This window comes from Canis lupus, chromosome 8 (genome assembly GCF_003254725.2).
Source record: "Canis lupus dingo isolate Sandy chromosome 8, ASM325472v2, whole genome shotgun sequence".
Taxonomy (NCBI): domain Eukaryota; kingdom Metazoa; phylum Chordata; class Mammalia; order Carnivora; family Canidae; genus Canis; species Canis lupus.
Window position 1 is genome coordinate 46,099,247 of NC_064250.1, and position 23,890 is coordinate 46,123,136.

Here is a 23,890-nt window from a genome sequence, read left to right on the forward strand (position 1 = left end):
AAGTGACTTACATAAGGGTATGCAGGGCTATAGATTTAAAAACTAGGCCTCCAGAATCTTGATCCCTTGTGCTTCTCATAGACCAATCTCTCCTTACATGCCCTCAACCCATCTACTCAGGCCCTTCCACTCAAGCTACATCCTAGCCTTTGCCATTTGTGTTGGAAAGTAGACCCAGAAAGTGAATGTACCCAATTTCAAAGCTTACTATAAAGCTACAATAATTAATACAGTGTGTTACTGGTATAAGGATAGACATGTGGGTCAATGGAATAGAATTAAGAGTCTCAAGAATAAATCTATACATTTATGGTCAATTGATCTTTAACAAGAGTATCAAAACAATTCAATGGGGGAAAGAATTGTCTTTTCAACAAATGGTACTAGAACAACTAAATAAAGGTAACGAATGAAGTTGGGCCCCTGCACCACATCATATAAAAATGAATTCAAAGTGGATCAAAGATACTACTACTATGGAATTCTTAGAAGAAAATATACACACAAATCATGACGTTGGAATAGGCAATATTTCCTTATATATAACACCAAAAATACAAACAATAACAAGGAAATTGGGCTTCATCAAAATCAAAAAATTTGTGCTTCAAAGAATACCATCAAGAAAGTGAAAAGACAATCCTTAGATTGGAAGAAAATATATGAGTATTATACAACTGACAAGTACTTCTACCTATAGTATATATCTCTTAAAACTCAGTAATAAAAAGACAACACACGTTAAAAATGGGCAAAGGATGTATATAAACATTTCTTCAAAGAAAATATGGTCAACAAACACATGAAAAGATGCTCAATACCACAAACAATCAGGAAAATGCAAATCAAAAATACAATGAGGGGCACCTGGATGGCTCAGTGGTTGGGGATCTGCCTTTGACTCAGGTCGGGATCCTGGGGTCCTGGGAGAAAGTCTGCATCAGGCTCCCCATAGGGAGTCTGCTTTTCCCTCTACCTATGTCTCTGTCCCTCTCTGTGTGTGTCTCTCATGAATAAATAAATAAAATCTTTTAAAAACACACACACATGTGAGATACCACTTCACACCCACTAGGTAGACTATAACCAAAGAGACAGGTAATAACAAGTGTTGGTGAGGATGTGGAGAAACTGGAGTTCTCATACACTGCTGGTAGGGATCTGAAATGGTGAGCCATTTCAGAACTTTGGAAAATATTTTGGCATTTCTTTGAAAAGTTAAACACAGAATTGCCAGATAACCCAGCTATTCCACTCCTAGGTATACATCCAGAAAAAAGGAAAACGTGACCATACGAAAATTTGGACATTAATATTTATAGCATTATTTTTACTAACCAAAAAATAGAAATAATCCAAATGTCTGTCAACTGATAAATGTATAAGAAAATATATAAAAAAAAGAAAATATGATATATCCATACAATGGAATATTACTTGGCCATAAAGAGTACAAAGTACTGATCCGTAATACAACATAGATGAGCCTTGAAAACATACTAAGTGGAAGAAGCTAGTCACAAAAGACCATATACTGTATGATTCTATTTATTTGCAATGTCCAGAAAATGCCAATCTATAGATACGGAAAGTGGATTAGTGATTGCCTTGGGCTAGGTAGTGTGGGCCAGAAGAGGGGACAGAAAAGTCATTGATAATCGCTATGGGATTTTTTCAGGGGTGATGAAAATGTTCTAAAATTGATTTTGGTAATGTTGCACTACGTTATGAATCTACTAAATACCATTGGCCTGTACACTTTAAGTAAGTAAATTATATCATATCTAAATCATATCCCAGTAAAGGAGAGAGAGAGAGAGAATGGGAGAGAAGGAGGAGGAGGAGGGAAGAGAGGAGGGATGAAAGGAGGACAAAGAGGAGGAGGAAAGGAAGGAGGGAGGGAGGAGGGGAGGGAGATGAAACAGCTATAGACCAGAAAGAAATCCAAGCCTGTTTTTCTAGGTTGCTGGTCCCCAGAGAGCATGGGTGGAAGTAGACACAGAGGACTTTGAAATCCTACCTAGTGGTAAAGACAGGGTCAGCAGGTACTAGGTCATCCCAGAGCAAGTGGTCTATTTCAACCGTCTCTGCCTGCTCTGGGAATTCAAGCCCTGAAGCCCTGCCATGGAAGGAACTAATTAAATTAGGTGGATTAGTGGTCTGTTGGATAAGAGATCCACTCAACACACTCCCCTGCATCCAATATGAGCCGTGTTTCCCAAAGCTTTAAGCCCTAGGGACATTCAAGCTGTAAGAGGAAATGCCCTTGATGGAGTCAGAAGACTCAGGTTCTAGTCTTGGATCAGCGACCATTAGCTGAGTGTCCTTAGGCAGCTTATGATACCCCAAGCACCCAGAGAAAATGTTGAAAATAAAGAATGCCAAGCCCCACCTCCAGAGGTTCCAAATCAGGGGGTTTGAGCAGGACCTCAGGAATCTTCATTTTTAGTAAGTAATCCTATCTACACAGCAAAGAAAACCATCAATAAAATGAAAAGGCAACCTACTGAACGGGAGAAGATATTTGCAAATCACATAGCTGATAAGAGGTTAGTATTCAAAATATATAAAGAACACATGTGGGATGCCTGGGTAGCTCAGCGGTTGGGTGTCTGCCTTCAGCTCTGATTGTGATCCTGTGGTCCTGAGATCGAGTCCCATATCAGGCTCCTTTCGAGGAGCCTACTTCTCCCTCTGTCTGTGTCTCTGCCTCTCTCTGTGTGTCTCTCATGAATAAATAAATAAAATTGTAAAAAAAAAAAAAAAACAGAACACATGCAACTCAATAACAAAAAAACAAACAACTCAATTTAAAAATGGACAGAGGAATTAAACAGACATTATTCAAAAGAAAATATACAAACGGCCAACAAGTACATGAAAAGGTGCTCAACATCACTAAACATAGGGAAATGCAAATCAGAACCACGGTGAGAAATCAGCTCACATCTGCTAGAATAGCTATTATCAAAAAGTTAAGAGAAAACAAATATCTGTGAGGATGTGGAGAAAAAGGAACCCCTATCCACTGTTGGTGGGAATGCAAATTGTGTAGCCACTAGAAAACCATATAGATCTACCTCAAAAATTGAATATAGAGGGGATCCCTGGGTGGCGCAGCAGTTTGGCGCCTGCCTTTGGCCCAGGGCGCAATCCTGGAGACCCGGGATCGAATCCCACATCGGGCTCCCGGTGCATGGAGCCTGCTTCTCCCTCTGCCTGTGTCTCTGCCTCTCTCTCTTTCTCTCTCTGTGACTATCATAAATAAATAAAAATTTTAAAAAATTTGAATATAGAACACTTATATGATCCAGCAATTCCACTTGAGGGTATATATCCAAAGAAAATGAAATAATTGTCTCAAAGAGACATCTGCATCTCCATGTTCATTGCAGCATTATCCACAATAGCCAAGACATGGAAACAATCTAGGTGCCCATTAACAGGTGAAAAGATAAAGAATGTGGAAAGAAAGGAATATATATAATAAATAATAATAGCATAATAAATAAAATACATATGAAATATTATTCAGCCATTTAAAAGAAGAAAATCTTGCCATTTGAGAAAACATGGATGGACCTTGAAGATATTATGCTAAGTGGAATAAGTCAACAGAAAGGACAAATATTGTATGATCTCACTTATATATGGAATCTACAAAAACCAAACTCACAGAAACAGAGAACAGATTGGTGGTTGCCAGGGGCAGGGATGGGGGATGGGGGAAATGGATGAAAGTGGTCAAAGGTACAAACTTCCAGTTATAGGAAAATAAATTCTGGGGATCTACCGTACAGCATGGAGACCACAGTTAACAATACTGTACTGTATATTTGAAAGTGCTAAGACAGTAACCAAACTTACTGTGGTGGTCATTTCACAATATATACATATATCAAATCATTATGTTGTACACCTAAAACTAATACAATGTAATATGTTAATTAAATCTCAATAAAACTGGAGAAAACGTAATGCTAGATGATTCTGACAACACAGTCAGATGTGCTCCACTGGACTAGATGCTTCCTGTGGGTCTTTCAGCCTGAGAACTGTATGGGAAGAGGGTTTGATTGAAGTTCAGAAAAGACATGTTAACTCCTATCCACTTCTCCAACCAAAGTTAGGTAAAGGCCTATGTGACTGGCTATACTCAGAATTTCTTTAAACCAATTAGAACCCCCTTTATTGGTTCTCTGTTTGTCACCCTCACAAAGCAACCAATCCTGGGTTCCTCTTCCGGAAGAAAGGCCTCTCACTGGAGGGATTAAGGATGCTCCATGTATGCATGCACACACACAAACGTACACACACACACATGCGACTATGAGCCAATCTATCGAGTAGTTAAGTGCTTCTATGCATGCAAGACTTTGCCATCATGAACCCACTGAGCCTACAGATAAATGCATCAGGCCAGAAACAAAGGGAAAAACATTGGGATCAAACCAAACAGTAAATTTCAAATTGGATCAGTGGCTCTTCCTCTAGTTCCACCGTGGAGGCATGTTATTAGCTCTCTGGACATGCTCAGTGGCTGGCAACATCCACACACAGGAACACACACACACAACATCCACAAGGCCCCTCCCTCCCTGGTCAGGCATAAAGCAGAGGTGACCTTGATATTTGTCACTCCTCAGGCTTTCGCACTAAGACTCGTGACTGCACTCAGGAGTCTGAGCTTCGGGCTGGAGAGAACCAACTTTCCCTTTGGCTCTCCCACATGATGCCAGCTGGCAAGCCCACAGAACTTATGCCAGTTCACTCACACAGTGTTCTGTGCCTTTCACCAGTTCCCTGCTGCCCCTTCAACCCCCTCCACAATCCAGCCTCATGTTATGGCAGAACAGGAAAGACCACCCAGCAGCTGGCGCCACAGAGGAAGGCAGGAGTGCATCTCCCCCAAAGAAGATAGATGGGAATGAGGCAGAATTTGATAGCTGACCTGACAAATGACCCAGGGGGCAGTTCTAATGGAAGACACATCCTGGAAAATATAAGTCTATAACTATTTATGGAAATTGGCCATGTGACAGGTGTTGTGCTCACTGCAAAGCTTATACAGTTGAGTAAAAGTAGTCCTTGTCCTCAAAGACCACACTTTCTAGTAGAAGACACAGATATGTAACCAACCAACTGGGACAGAGGGCAGAGGCACACAGGTACACATAAAACACATATGGCTAGGGGAAACTAATTCTACATAGGCAGAAGACAGGAAGAGGGTGGCATGAAAATTTCTGGCCTGTTTAGGGAGCAGTGAGTGGTCCCCACAGCTGGAGCATGCAGAGTGTGGAGGCCTGCAGTGAGGGTGAAGGAAGAAAGATCAGAGCTACAGACCAAAGAGAGACATCATGATGGCTCAAACTAGGTCAGGGCCCGGCAGTGAGGTTGCAGAGAGGGGACAGACTCACAGGATGCTGGGGGAAAATATAAGGCCCCATGGTAACTCAACAAATATGGGGGTTGGACAGGGAGAGGTGAGTACAGGATGTTTCAGAGGATTCAAATCAGGATAGAGGAATACTGTAGGGTCAATAGACCTAAAATCTGGTCCAAGGGGCATGAGGACAGAGCTAGTCGACTAGGAGCAGTCTTCCTGAGAATAAAGGCAGTGAAGGAAGGGAAAAGATAAGAGGTGGTGTTTTTAAGGGCATTTATTATTTCAAAGGTAGAGCAATTTTAGGTCTGGTCATGGGGTGGTGGAACTTGAAAGGAACAGGCAGGCCACAGTACAGGAGGTAAGGGTCGTCCCAGTGGATGTTGAGGCCTCTGGGGATGACAGCAGGAGGCAGAATGGAGGAAGAGCATAGAGGGTGGAGAATATGGAGAGGCTGGCAATATGGAGCCTCTTACCCTAGGGGAATATATAGAGAGATGACCTGGAGATCCATAGATGGGGGACTGAGGATGAGGAGAGGATGGACCACCAGCCAACATCCCTCCAGATGGAGAAGGGCTCCTGGGCAGAGTTCAGGGGTTAGTGGCCTAAAGACAGCAGTAGGAAAGGATGGGCATGCCTGCTTCCAGCTTCAACCAGATTGCCCTCAGATGTGCGTCTGGGATGAAACTTTCTCCGCCACCTCTATCAGTTCTAGAAATAAAAGCCAGTCCCATTTGGAAGCCGAAGCTGTGTCTGGTGCTCTGCATAGAGCTGAACCCCAGGCTGGATGACTTTTGCTCTCAGACCTCATTTTCATCTGCCCTATTCCACTAGGAGAAAGTGTCAAGGATGACTGGAAACTCCCCCTTCTGGTCTTCAAGGGCTGTCTGGTAAGACTGCCTCTCAGGAAAGCAGCCTGATGACAGCATCCTTTTAATTTTTTAGTCATCAGACCCCTCTGTGGGGCTCACGGTGAACTGGCTCTTACCAAATTCCAGTCTCTGTTGAACAGGGCTAAGGAAAATTTTCCTTTGTTTGTGGCTCTCCTATCACCTTCTTGCTTTCCTTTTCACAAAGGCAATACAGATTTTATTCTCCCAGTTTTTCTATTTAGGGCATTTCCTCCAAGTCCTATAAAACCAGTTTAGACATGTCTCTGTTTGGCCACATAAAGGTGGGCACCTGCACACACAAGCCTGCCACATACGGAGTTCCCAAGAACAAAGAGAGATCCTGTTGTCCTCTTCCCCAAAAGAGTGCATACAGAGTCTTCATCGATGGCATCATCTTGAAATCTGTAATAGAAATAAAACCAAAGATGACGATTGATAGCAGAAGGATTTATAGCAGTTAGGTATCTAACACAATAAGGTTCTTCCTTTAGTGTACCATTAAAGCAGCAGACAGGTTAGGACAGATCTGTAATTTCATAGAATGTTTTCTGCACCTTGAAGCATAAACTCTATTGTTGGTTTTAACCATTTGGAACAGAACTATTTGCAGAAATGTCAACAAAATGAGTATCCATAATGATACGGCTTTGTGATACAGCACAGTCACAAGAGCCATGCTGTGGTCCCAGGATGTAGACAGCCTGGGGGGGGGGCAGGAATTTGTCAGTCTGGGGTTCTCAGCATGATGGATCCAAGGCTGCCCTCTTCCAGGCCCTCAGTGCTCCTAACCTGCTCCACTATCCTTTGGGAAGAATGAGTGATCTTCAGAGGAGCTCTAAAATCATGCAAATGTCATTAGTAATATTAATTTACACCAAATTTAAAATCTGAGGCCCAGTTTGAGAGCCCAAGGCTCTGAGATGCCTTCTGTATGCCTTTCAGGTGAAATAAACACAAGGGCTTTATAACAGCATTGACCTCTGTTGCAGAGATCTCTTCCCTCTTATTTCTGGAAATATCGGTGCCATCTGAAGAGTCAGGCTGCTGGCAGAGGGCCTCCAGGCTCACGAGGCCGAACCCCATTTTGTTTATTAAAGTCATCTTCATGCATACATGCACTGATGTTCCCAAGGGGTGGGCTGTAACAGGCAGGGATGTTATTGATACTAATTACACAACCCTATGCTGTCTCTAACTCGAGACAAAACTATTAATAATTTTCTCTTGCCCCAAATTCTAAACTCATATCCATATGAAATTCATACCTATATGAAATTTTTCTGAACAAATATATTGAAAATTTGAAATGTCATCTGTTAAGGGTGGTCTACTGTGCCTAGATGCTGGACATCTCTTAAAGAAGAAACAGAGTTCCCTATGTGTAACCATGACCAGGGTTCTACATTCCTGTAGCATTCACCAACTCTTAGCACTTACCTCTTTTTTTTTTTTTTTTTTTTTTTTTTTTTTAGCACTTACCTCTTACTTCTCTCTCTCCCCTTCCTACTTCCATAGTTGACCCCTTTGTACCCTGCCTCTGAAAAGCTCACACATCTAGCACAGCTCCATTTCTTATCATGTCAAGGCAATAGCTGAAATGTCACCATAGAACATCATAATTTGAAGAAAGCTGGGTGGGTTTGCCCATGTACATAATAAAAACACACCCAAGGACATGTGTTTTCTCACCACACACCTGTCTGACCCATGACACTAGAGCTCCAGGTACATGTGCCATCTGAAGCACTACCTCCCACTCAAGTCTGAAAGGTGACTTACGTTTCCCAGTGTCCTTAGAAGAAGCCCAGCACAGCCCCCATTGGAGAAAGCCACTTCCTCATGTCACTGAGCTGCTATTTCCAGATCTGAGGGACAGGGGAACAGCTCAGATTAGTGGCTATCTAACCCAGGCCATCAGCCCCAGTAACAGATAGACATTGCTTTCAAAACCCGAATCACATCTCACTTTAAAAAGAGGAATAAGTCGGAGTGTGTCACCTTCAAGGCAAGCGCAGGGACTTTATGAGTGGTCTGAGAATTGGCACAGGATAAAAGCCTCTTGTGTCCCTCCAGGGGTTGGAACTCTTGACCTCTGCACTGCCTTGGCTCCCACAGCAAGCAGTTGAAATTAGCTACACTTACACCTGGATTCTGACTCAGACCCCTCCCTTCAACCCAGAACACAAGTAACCAATCTATCTGCCCTCCCCATTAGAACTTCATTCTGCTCATTTGAGAGCTTCTCATTTTACTGATTTGGGGGGGGAAATGCTCTGAGTTTTTCTTTGGGAAGAAGGTCTTGGGAAGACCTTCGCTAGCTTCTGGGACATGGCCATGTCCTCCTCTTCCTCCCAAGTGTCTGTCTCCCTTGGTGATACTACACGGCCTCACGTCTCAACAGCCTGCAGCCAACCCTGACTGCTCCTCCTTCAGCCTCCAGCCCCACTGGACATTGAATCCTCTCAGTTCTTCTCTACTCCATCCTTACTGCCTCTGCCTTAGCTGAGGTACAGAACTTGACCTTGACGGTTTGCAGTAACATACGTGTCTCTGGTCAAAAGCCTGAAGCACTATCGAAATACACTCATTTTCTGCTTAAACATCAGAATCCACTTAACTCCATCGCACAGTGTGTGTTACACACTCATGATGTGTCAGGCTAGTGTCAAAGATAGAAAGGCGTCCAAGGCAGAGTCTGCGCCCTTGAAGAGTTCCCAGGAGTCTGCTGGGGCACAGGCACATAAATGAATATGGCTTCATGTGAAAAGCGCTAAAGTGAAAGGAATTATAAAATATTTTGGAATTCTGGGGGCCAGAGGTTGGAAGAAACTACGGAAGACTGGCGATATTTGGACTGAGGCTTAAGGGTTAAGTGAGCATTTGTCAAGGGGACACTAATGAAAGGGATCCTGAGGGATCTTTTAGGAAATGAAATGACGTGGGCAAAAGCACAGGATTATAGAAGCCCCTGAGTGGACAGGGCCTCTGAACAGGTAGTTTGTGTCCTTGGCCATCGCTGCCATGTGCCACATGTACCATCTCTAGCAGATCATCAAAATTAGGCCAGGGTACAGCAGCATGCTGGCTGGCTGCTACACCAGGTGGGAAGCAAGTCATCCAAATAGCAAGACCAATTCAGACTACATCCTACAGACCTGATAAGAGGCTATGGAAGGGCAGAAGGAAGAGAAAATATCTGGCCCCAATGCCCAGAGACACTACAGGGAAGCATATGGACAAGTCTTCAGTGGCATCTCTCTCAAGTAGGCTTTCCTATAGCCCCAGGATAATGATATCCAGTGACAATATCCAGCCCCACTGATGTCCTAGAGACTCATCCCTTACAATGCTGGTCGCTCAGCACTACTCAAAGGCCACCAGAGACCAGCAATGCACAGTAAAGGGCACTGTCTCTGACCACAGAGTGCTCACAGTCTCAGAGCACAGATGAGACCCATGCAGAGCAACGAGCAAGCAAACAGCATGTAATGATGTGCCCAACTGCATGTTGTAGCCCTGATGCAGCTCTTCAGAGAGTAAAAGTCAGCTCAGTGGGGACTGGAGTCATCAGAGATGGGTTCAAGGAACAGATAGGTGGGGCATGAGCTGAACCATGGAGGCTGGATGGGACCTGGGCTATAAGAAAGGGACAAAGGACAACCGGGGAAATACTACCAGCCAACTCCTGAACCAGGACACCCAGTTCCTTAAGATTGGAAAACAACAACTTGATGCTCGTCCATCCAGATTCCCAGCCATCACAAAAACCCTCCTGCGACCCCAACCATCCAGGCTCTTAACTAACTGGGTGCTGTCAGGGCAACAGAAAAGAATTGAATGGAGGACTGTCCAGAAGACACAAATGCCTCTCGGTGACAGCATAGTAACACCTTTTTCAGAGAGGCCAGGATCCTAAATCTTAAAAGATTTTGCCTTGGGACTCAGGGGACAACCCTTCCCCTGACCCTATATCTCAGCAAAAATGTCATCCCCACCTAGGGCGGCAGTTTTGCCCTGCAGGACGGAAGCAATCAGTCTCCATCCTCGGCATCCATATTCATGGCAATTGTTCATGTCCTGACCTGTAGCCCTGTGCGGGATGTCACCCTGGGAGCCGGGGCTGATGGTCCCCAGAAGTGCACTTCAGGAATTAGCCCACAGCCATCTGCCTCTCCTCCAAGTAACTCGGGCCCTGGGAGAAATAAACAGCTGTTGTCACTGCAGTCCCAGAGATGCATGAAATAGGGCAAGGAGGAAGGGAGGCGGTAACTTTCAGAGCCAAGGCCGCTCCTGAGAATGTTTGAAGGTTATTAGTGTGGCTATAATCAGACCATTAGCCAAATGCAGGTGGAGAATGAAGTGGTTTTGAAATTGCTTTCCAGAGAAAGCAGGGTCTGTGTTGGTGTAATCTATGCATGTGATCTCTTTCAAGTAGCTCTTCTGCTTACTACATGACCAAGGAGCTAGGACTCGGGTCTCCAGCTAACCACAGTCAGAACCAGCCACCTCCCTGGCCCTTGAAAGGGGTCAGGGCGTGCCAGCCAAAGCCCTGCCGTCTACCTGTTCCACCTGCCCCATGTGAGCAAGTGCAAGCCATGAGTCACCTTCTCAAACTCCCAGTCTAGGTCCAGAGACCCAGTTGGCTCATAAATACTTCCTTTTAGTTCACAGGCAGTGGTCTCACTCTGCACCCCAGCACGGGCAGTGTCTAGAGGCCATCCGAACCCCTTCAGGTTTCCCAAGGGGATTCGATGGCAGTCTCATTTCTAAGAGCAGCTTCTTTATAAGAAAAGGGTCCTCAGAGTCCCTGCAGATGAAACCTCTTGCCCAGCTCTTTCTTAGCCACTGAGCAGATCCAGGCCTCCTCCCAAGGCCGAAGAAGAGGAAAGGATGTTCCCACCTGCTCCTCCCTGAGATGCCTTGTCATCGTGAGCGGCACCCCCATCCATCCATTTCCTCAGACCTAAAGCAGGAGTCTTATTCTTTCCTTCAGCCCCTCCACAGCCAATCGGTTACAAATTCTATCTTTGGATCTCTTCAGCCACCCTCCTCCTTCCCACTGCATTCCAACTGATTCCCACCGCCACAGCCTAACTGGGCCCTCTGTGTGCAATTCAGCCAGAATCATCTCCCACAGATTTCAGATCTGACCCTCTGACACCTCTGATCAATCCTTCCAGAGCTCTCATTGTCCTTCAGACTACGTCCCAATGCCTTGTCTGGCCCTCGCCTTCTTGTGCCTCGGCTGCAGCCCTACCGAGACCACTCACGGCATCCCAGGAGTTCTGCTTTCTCTCACCAGCAGGCTTCACACATGCCACTGCCTGTGCCTGCAATGCTTTCCCTTCTCCTCCCTCCTCACTAAATCCGACTCCCCCTTTGGAGCTTGGCTCAGGCTCCACTCTTTTCCAGAAGCCTCCTCTGATCCCTCTTTCACCCAAGTTTGGATAAAGGCCCCCTTTTTTATGGGCTTATTGCAGTGTATTATCTGTACATTTATCTCTCTCCCCTGCCCTTCTGGGCTCCTTCCAGGCAAGGATGCTGTTGGTATCAGCTTTGGATCCCCTATGCCTATTACAGCACGTAACACTTAAAAAAAGCATTTCAAAAGGATCAAATAGTTGAATTCGTGAAAGAGCAAATAAAATAATGGAGGAGATTGCAAAGCATCTGATGACCCAATGGGACAATACCTTGTTGAGTAACTGATTAAGATAGCAGAACCATGTGTGCACTCATACCGGCAGATCTTAGGAATGTTTTCCAATGGAGTAGCTTCAGCTTCACCTCAGAGATTTCCCTGCATTTTGGACTGGTCCCCCTATCCCATCCAATCAAATGTGCTGACTTTTGGTTCTGTGAGTCTTATTACCAACCCAAGGAACAGCATTTGTAATTGGCCCCTAGCCTGACAAGGTGTAGGATATATGACTTGGCTATAGTGCAAGGACTAGGAGCATAATCACAGTCTCTCCATCCAATGTAATTCTCCTACCATAGGAACTTTGATGCACCCAGGATGTGCCTCTTCACCCTGAACTAGGTAAAATAACCTTTGATATGCTTATCTACTCTCTTCAGAGTGGATTGATAGGCACAATGAAAGAACACAACCTTCTGGACTGGCATTTGCTGGTTTCATAAACAAGTGAAGGGAGGCCAACCGAATTATAACCTGATTCACAGAATGGAAACTGCTCTGTCCGGCTCAGCCTTCTTCTTGGGCCAATATTTCTGTCAATCCTCCTTGGTGCCCCTGGTCTCTTTCACAAGCCGGCAGATGTGTTTGATGCAATGCTGGCAAAATGACATACAGATGGTTACCCATATGGTGCCAGTTTGGATCTGACTCCTGGAGAAAATTCTGGAAGCCCACTCAGCTATGAAGGACACCCACTAGCTTTCTGCACTAGGTCCAAAGCTGACTGCTCATGGGGACACAGGTGGGAAGCAGGTGTTTCACATAAATGGACTACCCTCTGCTAATCACTACCAATCAAGCCAGTGGTGCAGGGGAAAACAAAATGAGAAAGAATCATCATCCAAGAGGTGAAATGACTGGTGGCCAAGGAAGGGATGGTCTGGATTCACAGCATAAATGACCATATTTCAGGCAGGCTCTGTTTCAGAGAATGACAGAAATGTAGAGACAAAGTGTTTGGGGACTTCAGATTTAATTCCAATTTATACAATATCTGGGGTGCTCAGTCTTAATAAATTCCATTTAATAAGTGTCCACAGCAAAGAACAGATTCATTCAGTCAATTATTCAAGGTTTATTGAACACCTACCATGTGCCAGGCACTATTCTGGATGCTAGGAATAGAAAGGTGAGCAATTTCCATAAGGACCCTCTGTTTCAGAGACTTACATTCCAGTTGGGGGAGGATAGAGATACAAATAAGAATATATCAGATAGCACTAAATGCTGTGCAGAAAGGTAAGATGGAGTGATGTAATAACAAAGAAGAGGGTGGCACTTTAGATTGGGTGACTAAGAGGTCCTTTTGGAAGAGCTGACATTTGAGGCTACAATTTGAATGACAAGGAGGAACCAGCTAACCACACAGGCATCAAGGGAATAGCAAATGCAAAAGCCCAAGGTGAGACAGATTGATGTTCAGCTAACCCCAGAACACTAATGACTCCCAAATTTACACTTGCAGCCCACACATTGATTTTGAAATTTAGTCTCACTCCCTGAAGTCTCAGGAAGTTTAAAGTCAACTTTTCCAAAGGTGAACTCATGGTATCCCTCCCAAACCACCTCCTCTTTCTGTATTCTACATATCAGTGAATGATATCACCATCCAGGCTGCTCACAAGCCAAAGGATTGGACATCATCCCTCGGTTTGGATTTCCCATGAAGCAGCCTCTTAGATGAAGATTAGCGTTAGAAGATGTGCTAGAAAGTGCTCTTGGGATGTCTACCTGTAGAAAGGAAGGAAGGAAAGCAGGATTGGAAAAAGAAGATGCTGAGCTGCAGTGAAGTGTCAACTAAGGCTTCTACCAACCCCAGGAGAGCTCTGAGTCTGTGATGGCCCTCAGAGTTGTATCAAGGCAGGACAAGGGGCCTGGGATGTGGATTTTGTACCCTGATGTCAACCCACCACTGAATGTGCGCTGTCCATGAAGGTGGTGTGCCTTGGGCAAGATAACTGTCTTCAGTTGAGGGCGATTCTCCCAGGGGCTGACGGTGTAAGTCTTTCGGTCCTGTAGGATCAGGATAACACATCAAAACATCTACTTCTCACTTTGCCTCATTCCCACCATCCTATAGAGATGAGGCCTGTCCTAGATGTGGGTGGGGGAGAGTCTAACTTTTATACATCTCTCCCACCTATCTTGTCCTCCTCTTCCACTTTGCACTAGTTCAAGTCTCAAAATTTCTCACCTGGACTAGGTCCTGCTTTCCCTAGCCCCCTCCAGTCTATACTCCACATGGTTGCCACATGGCTATCTTATTTTTCTAAGACACAAATCCAAGCCCACTACTCTACTGTTTAAAGATCTTCGGAAGCTATCTTCAGAATAAAATCTGAATTGTCTTCAGGACGAAATCTAAATTTCAGATCACAGAATTTCAGATCCATCATGACCTGACCCTGTTTATGCCCTGTCCTTATCTCACCCTACCCCCACCCCAGATTCTATGCTTCTTTGGTCTTTCTACATGAGTCCCATGTTCCCTAAGTTTTTCTTTGCACATATGGCTTTTTGGTCAGGAAGGTCTTTCCAATCTCCATCCTTCTGCCTTTTGGGACTCACTGCAGTGCTCAATCCTGAAACAACATACCCATCATGATCCATCCTACTACCCCACTCCTGCCAGGTCATCTTGGCCTTCCCTGTAGCCCAGCATTCACAGCTCTCTCATAATAACCTAATGCCTTGTCCCTCTTCCCTGTAACACAGCAAGATCCCTAAGAATAGAGACTATATCATATTCTTTATTACATCCCAAATACCATCACAGTGCATGGCACATAATAGGAACCCAGTAAATATCTGATGAATGAATCAGCTGGTCAACCAAGGAGAATAAGAGAAGTTAGTAACATTGTCTAACAATTTAACCCAAAATGAGGTAAGTAACGATTTCATTTACCTAATAGGGATGTAATAGCTATAAGGAATGGAGAGTGTGAATCTTCATACCAGGGCAACAGCCCCACAGAGGGTTAGGACTGTATGCATCCATGACAGCCCTTTATCCCTGAACACTGTTCTCACATAAGCTGAGGGTCAGCCATGTCTGTGTATTTCTGGTAAGCTGGTGGACATGTCCATAAGAAGCCCACCACGACTCACCTAATACTCATGCCAAAGCCCTTCTCACATGCTTTCCTGTACTACAGAAACTGAAAGAACCACATCTATTTCCAGACCTCATGTGACCTACTTTCTACCAAGCAAACACACCCATCAGATAGTCAGAAAGTAGAAATGAGTAATGTGAGGTGGCAGCCATGTACCACAAGATCAGAACTGGTAATGGAAGTGTTTTGTTCTTGGTAGAAGCTATAATAGTTCTACGGCTGGGGTCCTGTCTCAGAAGTAATAAATGGATGCAGGTGGACCCAGCAGTGGGCTTCTGCTCCAACAGTCAGGTGTTTCTCCTGGCTGGTCTCCTGACCTTTGGTAACATCAACCCCGACCTTATAATGAATCCATTTGTCCTTAAACTAGGGTATGGACAATATACCCATTTACAAGAAGGCCTGTGTATCCTCCTTGGAAGGGGTTCATTCTGGGGGGAGAACCAGCCAGATGTGATGAACCTAACCCAGCAGCCAAGCCTCTGTCATCGGAAGGATAATTCTGTCTTCAGATGCATCTCCTGGCCCAGGCCACAAAGACTCCTATCTGAATCCCATGATTAACAGGAGAACCGTCAGTAAAAATAGAAAGAACTGTCAACTACCACTATGCAAATCACTGAGTCTCGGCCAGCCCTGCTTGGCCACTCCCTCTCTAACAGGGCAAGAAGATGGATTCTGCCCCATGTTGCTTCCAATTATTCTGCAGCTAGGGCATCTCAAAGGCTTCAGTCAGAGGGGCACATCATCACCAGTCAGAGCTAGCAGTGCCCGGAGGCACTAGAACCAGGGGAGCCCCCAGAGGGATCAGTGGTTATGCCACAAAGGGGAGGCTTTGTGAACTCTGGTGCAACTCTCCCTGGGTTCTTCCGGAATATTGGGGCAGAGGAACGTGTTGAGGTGCAGGTGTGAGATGCTATTTGGGGACCCCAATAATACTGGGGGAACTCTCATCTGTGAGCCCCTGGGACTGCCCAGAGGTATGTGGGGAAGACTTGGTGGACCAATATATGGGGCTTCTCAGGGACTTCCATAAATGTTGTCAAGAACATGGGGCGACATGTCTTTGGGACTCCAGAAGGACCACCCAAGGACTATGGTTGGTGAGTGCATGAGAGACACCCTGGAGACTCCTACCTCTTTACCGGAGTATTTACTGAGAGAGTGAATGAGGCACTCTTGGGCTCCAAATATTCCCAGGGGGCATTCTGCATGACTGAATTGAGGCAAAATCCGGTGAAATTTAAGGCTTACAACTCGTGTGACCTTCTTTTTCCCCACAGTCCTTGGAGCATTTTCACATTCATTTTGGTTACTGAGCATTACACCCCATCCCCCTTCCTGAGAGACAAACTTATTATTTAGGTCTGGCAATTCTTTTGTTGAGGTCACTATCAAAACTTGTGGGCCTGGGAGCCATTTTGACCCTGTCTGGTGACCTTGCATATCACTGCTGTGCTCCATTAGGCAACAAAGTTACAATTTAACTCCCAGAAGGAAAGCTTTTATCCCTTCTCCTGTGGGACCCCCTGGGGGTTTCCCTCTTGCTATTCACAGAGCTTTCAGGTGGCCTATGTGAAGAAAGGAGTGTGCAGGGTCCCTGGGTGTCCCGGGGTGCCCCACTAAGCCAACACCCTACTTCTTGGTCAGCTGCCAGCCCAATTTTCTCCTCCCCTACCTCCACCGCCAAACACTTCCGCCCACTGCGACGTCTTTGCAGAGTTGGGAAACGTGCCTCAGAAACTCATCAGAGAACGAAAGATATGAATAAACAGTTCACAGAGGAGGAAAAACAAGTGACTACTGAACACTTGGAAAGGTGTCCAAGCGCACTCAGAATTTAAGAAATGCTGCTTAAAACCAGCTATCACTTCCACCCATTAAATTAGTAAATTTTTCTCAAAGAAGGATACCCAGAGCTGGCAACATTGGTGTAAAGTGGGGGTCTTGTCTCCTACTGGTGACACTTGAAATTGGTACAAACTTTTGGGGAAGCAATCTGACAGTACATATCAAAAGCCCTTAATATGTTCCACACTTGGACATTGTCACTCTGCTTCTAGGAATCTATCTTAAGGAACAAACCAGATTCCTGCAAGAGGACATGTGCTATAGTGTTATTAGAGCAATCACAAAACAAACATAGAAACATAAATGTTCAACAACAGAAACTCTTAAATAGATAATGGTACATGAGTATGGCAAATATCAAGAAATGTTAAATATCATGCTTTCAAACAAAGTCATTGCGTGAAGACCTTCTTATAATACAATACTAAGTAGGGAAAGCACAGGGTTCAAAGACACACAGGGATTACCTGACCAAAGACCTAACTCAAAAATATAAAACAACTTTCCAACAAAATAGGATGATAACCCAATTAAAAAGTGAGCTAAAGATTTGAAGATACTTCATAAAAAAAGCATGTCAATGACCAAAGCACATGCAAAGATGATACACATCAGTAGTCATCAGAGAAATTCAAATCAAACCAATGAGAAAACCCTACACACTCACCAGAATGTCTACAATCAAAAGGGGGATTAGTCAGTATTGCAAAGACTTAGAACAAATGGAACTCTTGTTGACTGCAGGCGAGAGTTTAAAATACTTCAACAACTTTAGGGAACCATTTGGCAGGTTCTCATAAAGTTAAGCACACTCTTAAACCACATAACCCCACAACCCCACTCCTAGGTATTTAATCAAGAAAAATAAAAGTGTATGTCCACAAAAAAATACTTGAATACAAACACTCGTCATCACTTCATCAAAATGGGCAACAACCCAAATGCTCACCAACAGGTAAACGAATAAGCAAACTGTGGCTCCCATAAATAACAGAATACTACTCAACAATATAAAAGAACAAACTAGTGATTTATACAACAAACAAGTGATTTATACAACAAAGATTCTTCCAGAATCTCAAAAACCTTATGCTGGGAAAAAGAAGCCAGACACAAAGTGTACATACTGTGTGTTCCATATATATAAAATCCTAGAATAGGGAAAATTAGAAGTTCCTTGGGCTGAGTGAGGGAGGGGATGTAAGAGGAACAAAGGAACATTTTGGAGATGGAAAATGTACTACATCTTGACTGTGATGTGCTTATTCAAAGTCCATGAACAGTCTACCTCAAAGCAGTGCATTTTTTAAAATTTTACCTCAATAAAGTTTTTTTTTTTTTTTTTGCTTAAAAATATGTTATAGAACTAGGGGTGGTGGAAGGGGAGGTGGGCGGGGGGTGGGGGTGATTGGGTGATGGGCACTGAGGGGGCCACTTGATGGGAGAGCGCTGGGTGTTATTCTATATGTTGGCAAATTGAACACCAATAAAAAATAAATTTATATAAATTTTTAAAAAATAAAAAATAAAAATGTGTTATAGAGACTTCCAGCTAAAAAAGAAATAGTGCATTAACTACATGCATGTCTCTTTGAGACCCCACTAAAGATAGCAAAGAAAAAAAGAGCAAATAGGGGGATCCACTTCAAAAGATGTGGCCAAGTTGGAAATTAGATGGAAAGGTGGTAACTCACCCAATGGGGTGATGAGTCCCTCAGCCTAGAGTATATTCATTAGATGATTTGGCCAAAGGGAGAAGGCTGAGCACTCAGGAATGTCAGTGGGAATCGGGGCAGGTGAAACCAGGGATTGACTGCAGAAGGATTCATTGAATATCTGTAGATGGGACAGTCTGTTCCCATATTGTGCCATGCTCTGGCATAGAAAGCAGTCAAGTGCCCCCTACACAACCTCTGATAAGACACCTGTGTGTTCCACTCTTACACACACACACACACACACACATACACACAGTTTTATTGATATAAAAGACCCAGATTAGGGGTACTTGGGTGGCTCAGTGGTTGAGCATCTGCCTTTGGCTAAGGGCATGATCCCAGGGTCCTGGGATCGAGCATCACATCAGGCTCCCTTCAGGGAGCCTGCTTCTCTCTCTGTCTATGTCTCTGCCTTTCTCTCTCTCTGTTACTTATGAATAAAGAAAATCTTTTAAAAATAATAAAAAAATAAAAGACCCATATTATAGGAACCCTCTAAGAAAGTAAATCAAAATTATAAAGGACAGAAAAGATGAGGAAATCAGGATTCAATCCAGAAACTCCACATTCAAATAATAGGCTTCCAGGGAGAACAGAGAAGAAATTATCAAGGAAATAATACAAAACTTTCCAGAGCTGTAGGACATGAGCCTCCGGAATGAAAGACCCCCCAAATGCTTAGCACAATGACGGAAAAACCACCATACTTGTTACATGATTGAAAATTTCAGAATCCTGGGGATGAGGATAAAATATTGAAACTTTCCAGTGTGTAAAAAACAAGTCATCTGCAAGAGACTCAGAATCAGGCTGACCTTAAGTTTCTCATAAGCAATGAGGGTGACAATTTCAATGTTCTGAGAGTGAATTGTCCTGAATCTAGAATTCCATACGTGAAAAAAGCATCAATCAAGTGTTACAGTGGAATATTCAAGGACTCAAAAAATTTACCTCCTTCACACCAGATTTGTGGAAGTTACTTAGTGGACTGCAACCAAACAGAAACTTAGAAGATGTTGATCTACAAGCAGTGTAGATCAGAGCAAGACAGAGAACATGGGAAAAGAGACTCTGGAAAGCAGTATACTTCCTGGCTTACCTGGTTGGATGAAAAAGTTGGAGTAAAATAGAGAATTTGATAAAGACAGCAAATGGACAAGGAAAACCTAGGCAAAACAGAGCTCATTCAAACAGCAAATGCACCATTGAGGTACTGTTGGGTACCCCAAATGCAGGAGCCATGGTGACACAGTCATGACGACATAAACACTGTTTACTGATTCTTAGTTTTCCAGAAGAACCTCAGGAAAGATGGAAAATTTAATTGTTGTATGTGGAACACTCTGGAAAAGCCAAAGTACTATAGACAGAAGTTGATCAATGGAATATAGGAAGGGGACCTGAGAAACAGTGGGTTTCTGGGGCGTGTTACTGTCCTCCCTCCCTGTAGAACATGAAAGGCCAAAATAACTGTAGAGTTGATAGAACAAGATTAAAAAGATGTGAGTTTGTTGCTTGTAGTGAAAAGTAACCAGTAGGGGGATGATTGCAGTGGAGGAGACGGGGACAGAGAAGCCACATCATGAGAGCAGGAAGTCTAGCGGATAATGTCTAACACTGATAAGCAGGAAATAGTGGTAGACCCGTGTCAACTGGAGATAGAAGCTGACATAATCACCAGAAGAAAATTCCAGAAGGGCTAAAAGCAGCTTCCTCTAAGGATCAGGACTAGGGATGGGAAGAGGTCAACAGTGGAACTGCTCTTCATCCTAAACTCTCTTGTATTTGCCATTCTTATTTAATCATGTGTACAAATTACCTCACTAATTAAAAAACAACAACAACACTTAAAAGAACTTTAAACAACATACGATTGCCAATATTCTAAAGCATACACAAATAAGTTCATAGGAAAAAAGACTTGAAGGAAACATAGTAGCTGTGTCTGGGTGGAAGTTGTGTTAAGCAATTTAGCTTCTTTACACTCTTCCATTTTCCCAAATTTCCTATAATGAGCATCCATTATTTTTAGAAACAGAAAAGAATGTTATACAAAAAATCAAAATGGCATTTAGGAACTAGCTTTACGTGATACTGGAAATGAAGGGAAGGAAACAAAATTGAATATCAAAACGAATTCATTTATATAAAATAATATGCGTGAAGGTAGAGACTTAAAATATTGACAGTAATTATCTTGGTGGTAGCATTATGGGTGATTTTTCTCATCTTATCTTTCCTTTTTCCCCCAGTATATATTTTTTATAATAAGCATATTAAACCAGGTCTGGCTGGGGAACTAAATCTCATCTTTCTATTGGCTTCAGATCAAAATAATTATGTAATGCCTGTGCATGGTGCTGACACCTAGAAGGCCCTGGATGAGCACTTGTGGCATTAATGGAACTAAATGTAAATGAGGTTTTCTGGTTTCTGCTTCTAATAAGCCTGTGGGCCTCAGCAACTCAGCATTTACCTGGTGCCTACTGTGTCCAGTGACCTGTGAGAGAGGCTGTGTGGGTACAGGAAGTAGAGGGTACAGGCTGACCCTGATCTTGCCATGTGGCAGACCAGTTTGCAGAAAAGAAGAAACACCCACATGTAAAACAGATGGAAAACATGCCCATAGCTACAGTGAATGGGTACTTCTAGGCTGAAGGGATGGGTATCCTTTCTAGGCCAGCCCCACCTTGGCAATCCTCAATGGCAGCCTCTCCTCTCCCCTCCCACTTCCCCTCTGCCACCTAAAACCAACAGAGGCCCTGGGAAGCCAGTTCCCCTCCGCCTCCCCAGCCCCAGGTAAGAGTCCTCCAAATACCTGAGACAAGGATAGAAAACAACAAACACTTGGGATTCTTTACCACCCAACCACACTTGACTCCAGGAGAGCTAGCCTTAATCGGTCTTCCTATGGAGAATCGAAGAAGCCAGTAAGAAGAAAAGAAAGAAAAAAACAAAACAAAGCAAATAGTACACTGAGCTCTCTCTGAAAATGCTCTCCAGGGGAAGGCTGAGAAGTACCCAGTGTGTTCTCTGGCCAAGTGCATCCACAAGACTCTCTGGTGATCCTAGCCAAACTTGCTGTTCCCAAGAGACTGTCAACAACAAGACAAGAAATGCACAGCATGGATATGGATGCACTGCGATCTGTATTTCAAGCATCAAGAGTTCCTTGACTGCCCCATCTTCACCCGCAATTGCATCAATACCAAAGTAAATATAAAAAGATGTTAAATCGAAAGTTTTGCGTGAGGCACCATGATACAGTAGACATAACATTTTAGTGTGATGCCAGAAGAAGATGCAAATTTTCAAGGTAAGACACAAAATTTTGTTACCAAACTCGAACTTCTCACTGACACTCACACTGAAGGTATGAAATGGTCTGGCTTTTAGAGATTAAGGGAGAGGATCTGGAGGAAGACTTATTTGAAGAAAAAAAAAAAAAAAAAAAAAAAACATTGACCTGCTATCATCTTCAACCCTTCCAAGAGGTGGGATGGGAGGTGCTTATCTCTCTTCTCAAATCTCATGGAAGGGGCTTCAGAAAGCTTGGTACATGTTCCCTGGGACTGGAGAGACACAATGGACCCATGTTGGATTCCAGACTGGAAATGTAAAAGGCAGGGAGAGATGGGCTGGTTGGCTTCTCCCATCATTGATGGAAGGAGATATTTCTGCAGCCTAGAGACTGACCTGCAAATCCCAGAGTATGCCTGGGCAGGAACACCTGGGTGTTTCCCTTGGATGGGATGTGACCCAATGATGCAAGAGAGAGCAGGTGTGATCAGGATGGGCACCGTGTAAAAGGGGCCTCCTTGAAGAGTTAACAGTCCTGTAAGGAGAATCTGAAATGATCTCCAGGGCTTATGAGTGTGGGGAGTGTTTTAATGAGCTAGAGGAGAATGACTGCCCAGGAGGAGGAACTGAGAGAGAAAAAAGAAATCTACTGCCCCACCCCTTCACCAACCACATGCTTCCTGCCTACAAGTAGCCATGTAGCCATACTGATGGGTTGTAGAGATGGTATGGCACGGGCATGGGCATTCTAATTTCTGGGTTGAGACACTGATGACTTAGCATGTCTACAGGACTTTTATTATCTAAGAGGGAGCTGAAAAGATATGAAATAGCTTGAGTTTCCAACCAGTGGGAAGGGAGAACTCTCCTCCATGAATACGTTTGAAAAAGACAATGGAAATGAAAATAGCATTGCTGGGGCACCTGGGTGTCTCGGTTGGTTGAGCATCTGACTCTTGTTTTTGGCTCAGGTCATGATCTCATGGGTCATGAGATTAAGCCCTCCAGTGGGCTCCACACCCAGCAGGGAGTCTGTTTAAAGACTCTCTCCCTCTGCCCCTCCCCCTACTGACATGTGCATTCTCTCTGTTTCTCTCTCTCTCAAATAAATAAATAAATCAAAAAAGAAAGAAGAAAAGAGAGAAAGAAAAGAAAGAAAGAAAGAAAGAAGAAAGAAAGAAAGAAAGAAAGAAAAGAAAAGGAAGAAAGAAAAGAAAAGAAGAAAGAAAAGAAAAGAAAGAAAAAAGAAAAGAAGAAAAGAAAAAAAAAGAAAAGAAAAGAAAAGAGAAAAGAAAAGAGCATTGCTTTATACTTACCTCTCAGGGGTTCTGAGTGCTCAAAGTCCACATCATTCCCTCTGCCATGGAATCCACTGCTCTTCAAAACCAAAGAGTGCTCTCTCCTCATAGTTGAACTCCGTTCCAGTCCTTTAGCTACAACTATAGGCTGGCTAACAAAAATATTCAAAAGGAAGGGAGAGGCAATTCCAAGGAAAGCAAAGAGCATCATGAATGCAGGAAACCCTACGAAGGAATGGGTAAGGCCACTCAGGCCACCATTACTGTTGTCGGGACCTGGATATTCTGCAGTACAAAAACAGAAGGCCCAGAAAGTTCCACCAACTCTACCAGCAGTACCAAAAGGAAATACCCATGGATAGAATTATGATTTGGGGAGTGCCTGAGTGGCTCAGTCAGTTAAGCATTTGTCTTTGGCTCAGGTCATGATCCCAGGGTCCTGGGATTGAGCTCCCTCCCTGCTCAGTAGGGAGCCTGCTTCTCCCTCTCCCTCTGCCTGTCTCTTCCCCTGCTTGCGCTCTCTCTTTTTTTCTCTCTCTCTGTCAAATAAATAATTAAAATCTTAAAGAGAGAGAGAGAATTATGATGTGGGGTGGGGGTCGGGAAGGAAAAAAGAAAGAA

The 23,890-nt window shown here is 43.9% G+C and overlaps 2 long non-coding RNA genes across 2 annotated transcripts; both read right to left on the minus strand.

Moving 5' to 3' along the window:
* Positions 1–5,698: 5,698 nt before the first annotated feature.
* On the minus strand, positions 5,699–10,478 carry LOC112657789 (uncharacterized). Its single transcript, XR_003135295.2, has 3 exons — positions 10,365–10,478; positions 8,062–8,147; positions 5,699–6,684 (listed from the first exon to the last, which is right to left on the minus strand). It is a non-coding gene; the product is annotated as an uncharacterized LOC112657789 (long non-coding RNA).
* A 1,978-nt stretch (positions 10,479–12,456) lies between these two features.
* LOC118355410 (uncharacterized) lies at positions 12,457–19,891 on the minus strand. Its single transcript, XR_004817768.1, has 3 exons — positions 19,771–19,891; positions 13,894–13,996; positions 12,457–12,579 (listed from the first exon to the last, which is right to left on the minus strand). It is a non-coding gene; the product is annotated as an uncharacterized LOC118355410 (long non-coding RNA).
* Between the last annotated feature and the right edge of the window lie 3,999 nt (positions 19,892–23,890).